We start from the raw sequence: 6,000 nt of genomic DNA on the forward strand, positions 1-6,000 counted from the left end.
GTGACGCAACCGTTGTAATTCAAACGTACTGATACCGTTAGAAAGTCAATGAAATAAGTTTTTTGAAACTGTCTCCATTTCCTCTGCGCGCGCCAATGGCTAAGATTGGTCCCCCAGTACAAAATGACTTATTTATCTACTATTTTTAATAAAGCGCTCTCACAGCGCCCAGTGTAATCGTTGAGGACAAACAATCATGTCAAATTAAGAAGAATGTTATTTCTTGGAGTCCAATTGTCTCAATTATCACATTCATAAGTTCAAAGTCCAAAATCAGTTCAACTAAGTCCCTCGGTCAATTGTTTCACTGTTAAGAGCCATGCAACCTGGTAATATCTGAATCATATCACAAAATACACGGTGGTACGAATATGTGACGCAACCGTTGTAACTCAAACGCACTGATACCGTTAGAAAGTCAATGAAATAAGTTTTTTGAAACTGTATCCATTTCCTCTGCGCGCACCAACGGCTAAGATTGGTCCCCCAGTACAAAATGACTTATTTATCTACATTTTTTAATAAAGCGCTCTCACAGCGCCCAGTGTAATCGTTGAGGAAAAACAATCATGTCAAATTAAGAAGAATGTTATTTCTTGGAGTCCAATTGTTTCATTTATCACATTTATAAGTTCAAAGTCCAAGATCAGTTCAATTAAGTCCCACAGTCAATCGTTTCATTGTTAAAAGCGATGCAACCTGGTAATATCAGAAACATATCGCTAAATACATGTTGGTACGAATATGTGACGCAACTGTATAACTCAAACAGAGTTATACCGTTACAAATTCAATGAAATTTAGCTTTTGAAAATGTCACTATTTCTTCAGCGCGAGCTAACGGCTAGGATTGGTCCCACAGTAAAAAATGAATTATCTACATTTTTAAATAATGCGCTATCACAGCGCCCAGTGTAATCGTTGAGGAAAAACAATCATGTCAAATTAAGAAGAATGTTATTTCTTGGAGTCCAATTGTTCTCTTTTATCACATTTATAAGTTCAAAGTCCAAGATCAGTTCAATTAAGTCCCACAGTCAATCGTTTCATTGTTAAAAGCGATGCAACCTGGTAATATCAGAAACATATCGCTAAATCCACGTTGGTACGAATATGTGACGCGACCGTTGTACTTTAAGCGAACGGATACCGTTAGAAACTCAATGAAATGTAGTTTTTAAAACTGTCTCTAAATCTTCAGCGCGTGCTAACGGCTAGGATTGCTCCCATAGTAAAAAATGTCTTATTTATCTAAATTTTTAAATGAAGCGCTATCACAGCGCCCAGTGTAATCGCTGAGTTCCAGCAACCATGTCAGATTAAGAAGAATGTTATTTCTTGGAGTCCAATAGCCTCATTTATCACATTTATAAGTTCAAAGTCAAAAATCAGTTCAATTAAGTCCCACATTCAATTAGTTCACTATTAAAAGCCATGCAACTTGGTAATGTCTGAAACATATCGCTAGACACATGTTGGTACGAATATGTGACGCGATCGTTGTACTTTAAGCGGACGGATACCGTTAGAAACTCAATGAAATGTAGTTTTTGAAACTGTCTCTATATCTTCAGCGCCTAGTAACGGCTAGGATTGGTCCCACAGTAAAAAATGACTTATTTATCTAAATTTTTAAATAAAGCGCTACCACAGCGCCCAGTGTAATCGCTGAGTTCCAGCAACCATGTTAGATTAAGAAGAATGTTATTTCTTGGAGTCCAATTGACTCATTTATCACATTTACAAGTTCAAAGTCAAAAATCAGCTCAATTAAGTCCCACAGTCAATCGTTTTTGAAGTAGTTTTTGAAACTGTCTCTACTTCTTCAGAGCGACTAACGGCAAGGATTGCTCCCACAGTAAAAAATGACTTATTTATCTAAATTTTTAAATGAAGCGCTACCACAGCGCCTAGTGTAATCGCTGAGTTCCAGCAACCATGTCAGATTAAGAAGAATGTTATTTCTTGGAGTCCAATTGCCTCATTTATCACATTTATAAGTTCAAAGTCCAAAATCCGTTTAATTAAGTCCCACAGTTAACCGTTGCACTCTTCAAAGCGATAAAACCTAGTAATATCAGAAACATATCGCTAAATACATGTTGGTACGAATATGTGACGCAACTGTGTAACTCAAACAGAGTTATACCGTTACAAATTCAATGAAATTTAGTTTTAGAAAACGTCTCTATTTCTTCAGCGTGAGCTAACGGCTAGGATTGGTCCCACAGTAAAAAACGACTTATTTATCTAAATTTCTTAATAAAGGGCTATCATAGCGCCCACTGTAACTGTTGAGTTCAAGCAATCATGTCAAATTAAGAAGAATGTTATTTCTTGGTGTTCAATTGTCTCATTTATCACATTTATAAGTTTAAAGTCCAAAATCAGTTTAATTAAGTCCCACAGTCAATTCGTTCACTGTTAAAAGCCATGCAACTTGGTAATATCTGAAACATATCGCTAAACTCATGTTGGAACGAATATGTGACGCGACCGATGAACTTCAAGCGGACGGAAACCGTTAGAAACTCAATAAAATTTAGTTTTTGAAACTGTATCTATATCTTCAGCGCGTACTAACGGCTAGGATTGGTCCCACAGTAAAAAATGACTTATTTATCTAAATTTTTAAATGAAGCGCTACCACAGCGCCCAGTGTAATCGCTGAGTTCCAGCAACCATGTCAGATTAAGAAGAATGTTATTTCTTGGAGTCCAATTGGCTCATTTATCACATTTATATGTTCAAAGTCAAAAATCAGCTCAATTAAGTCCCACAGTCAATCGTTTTTAAAGTAGTTTTTGAAACTGTCTCTATTTCTTCAGAGCGACTAACGGCAAGGATTGCTCCCACAGTAAAAAATGACTTATTTATCTACATTTTTTTTATAAAGCGCTACCATAGCGCCCGGTGCAATCGTTGAGTTCAAGCAACCATGTCGGACTAAGAAGAATGTTATTTCTTGGAGTCCAATTGTCTCTTTTATCACATTTATAAGTTCAGAGTCAAAAATCCGTTCAATTAAATCCCACAGTCAATTGTTTTACTGTTGAAAGCAATGCAACCTGGTAAAATCAGAAACATATCGCAAAATATATGTTGGTACGATTATGAGACGCAACTGTTGTAACTCAAACGGACTGATACCGTTAGAAAGTCAATGAAATGTAGTTTTTGAATCTGTCGGTATTTCTTCAGCGGCGCTAACGGCTAGGATTGGTCCCACAGTAAAATATGACTTATTTATCTACATTCTTAAACAAAGCGCTACCACAGCGCCCAGTTTAATCGTTGAGTTCAAGCAATCATGTAAAATTAAGAAAAATGTTACTTCTTGGTGTTCAATTGTCTCCTTTCTCACATTCATAAGGTCAAAGTCCAAAGCAGTTCAATTAAATCCCACAGTCAATTGGTTCACTGTTAAAAGCCATGCAACTTGGTAATATCTGAAAGATATCGCTAAACACATGTTGGTACGAATATGTGACGCAACCGTTGTAACTCAAACGGAGTGATACCGTTACAAATTCAATGAAATTTAGTTTTAGAAAACGTCTCTATTTCTTCAGCGCGAGCTAACGGCTAGGATTGGTCCCACAGTTAAAAATGACTTATTTATCTCCATTTCTTAATAAAGCGCCATCACAGCGCCCAGTGTAATTGTTGAGTTCAAGCAATCATGTCAAATTAAGAAGAATGTTATTTCTTGGAGTCCAATTGGCCCATTTATCACATTTATAAGTTCAAAGTCAAAAATCAGCTCAATTAAGTCCCACAGTCAATCGTTTTTGAAGTAGTTTTTGAAACTGTCTCTATTTCTTCAGAGCAACTAACAGCAAGGATTGCTGCCACAGTAAAATATGACTTATTTATCTACATTCTTAAATAAAGCGCTACCACAGCGCCCAGTGTAATCGTTGAGTTCAAGCAATCATGTAAAATTAAGAAGAATGTTACTTCTTGGTGTTCAATTGTCTCTTTTCTCACATTCATAAGGTCAAAGTTCAAAGCAGTTCAATTAAATCCCCCTGTCAATCGCTTCACTGTTAAAAGTGATGCAACCTGGTAATATCGGAAACATATTGCTAAATGCATGTTGGTACGAATATGTGACGCAACCGCTGTAACTCAAACGGAGTGATACCGTTACAAATTCAATGAAATTTAGTTTTAAAAACCGTCTCTATATCTTCAGCGCGTACTAACGGCCAGGATTGGTCCCACAGTAAAAAATGACTTATTTATCTAAATTTTTAAATGAAGCGCTACCACAGCGCCCAGTGTAATCGTTGAGTTCAAGCAATCATGTAAAATTAAGAGGAATGTGACTTCTTGGTGTTCAATTGTCTCCTTTCTCACATTCATAAGGTCAAAGTTCAAGGCAGTTCAATTAAATCCCCCAGTCAATCGTTTCACTGTTAAAAGTGATGCAACCTGGTAATATCAGAAACATATCGCTAAACACATGTTGGTACGAATATGTGACGCAACCGCTGGAGCTCAAACGGAGTGATACCGTTACAAATACAATGAAATTTAGTTTTAAAAGACGTCTCTATTTCTTCAGCGCGAGCTAACGGCTAGGATTGGTCCCACAGTAAAAAATGACTTATTTATCTAAATTCTTATATGAAGCGCTACCACAGCGCCCATTGAAATCGCTGAGTTCCAGCAACCATGTCAGATTAAGAAGAATGTTATTTCTTGGAGTCCAATTGGCCCATTTATCACATTTATAAGTTCAAAGTCAAAAATCAGCTCAATTAAGTCCCACAGTCAATCGTTTTTGAAGTTGTTTTTGAAACTGTCTCTATTTCTTCAGAGCAACTAACGGCAAGGATTGCTGCCACAGTAAAATATGACTTATTTATCTACATTCTTAAATAAAGCGCTACCACAGCGCCCAGTGTAATCGTTGAGTTCAAGCAATCATGTAAAATTAAGAAGAATGTTACTTCTTGGTGTTCAATTGTCTCTTTTCTCACATTCATAAGGTCAAAGTTCAAAGCAGTTCAATTAAATCCCCCAGTCAATCGCTTCACTGTTAAAAGTGATGCAACCTGGTAATATCGGAAACATATTGCTAAATGCATGTTGGTACGAATATGTGACGCAACCGCTGTAACTCAAACGGAGTGATACCGTTACAAATTCAATGAAAATTAGTTTTAAAAACCGTCTCTATATCTTCAGCGCGTACTAACGGCCAGGATTGGTCCCACAGTAAAAAATGACTTATTTATCTAAATTTTTAAATGAAGCGCTACCACAGCGCCCAGTCTAATCGTTGAGTTCAAGCAATCATGTAAAATTAAGAGAAATTTGACTTCTTGGTGTTCAATTGTCTCCTTTCTCACATGCATAAGGTCAAAGTTCAAGGCAGTTCAATTAAATCCCCCAATCAATCGTTTCACTGTTAAAAGTGATGCAACCTGGTAATATCAGAAACATATCTCTAAACACATGTTGGTACGAATATGTGACGCAACTGCCGGAGCTCAAACGGAGTGTTACCGTTACAAATTCAATGAAATTTAGTTTTAAAAGACGTCTCTATTTCTTCAGCGCGAGCTAACGGCTAGGATTGGTCCCACAGTAAAAAATGACTTATTTATCTACATTTCTTAATAAAGTGCCATCACAGCGCCCAGTGTAATTGTTGAGTTCAAGCAATCATGTCAAATTAAGAAGAATGTTATTTCTTGGTGTCCAATTGTCTCATTTATCACATTTTTAAGTTCAGAGTCAAAAATCAGTTCAATTAAATCCCACAGTCAATTGTTTTACTGTTGAAAGCAATGCAACCTGGTAAAATCAGAAATATATCGCAAAATATATGTTGGTACGAATATGAGACGCAACTGTTGTAGCTCAAACGGACTGATACCGTTAGAAAGTCAATGAAATATAGTTTTTGAATCTGTCGGTATTTCTTCAGCGGCGCAAACGGCTAGGATTGGTCCCACGGTAAAATATGACTTATTTATCTACATTCTT

This window comes from Hydractinia symbiolongicarpus, chromosome 8, assembly GCF_029227915.1.
Source record: "Hydractinia symbiolongicarpus strain clone_291-10 chromosome 8, HSymV2.1, whole genome shotgun sequence".
Lineage (NCBI taxonomy): Eukaryota > Metazoa > Cnidaria > Hydrozoa > Anthoathecata > Hydractiniidae > Hydractinia > Hydractinia symbiolongicarpus.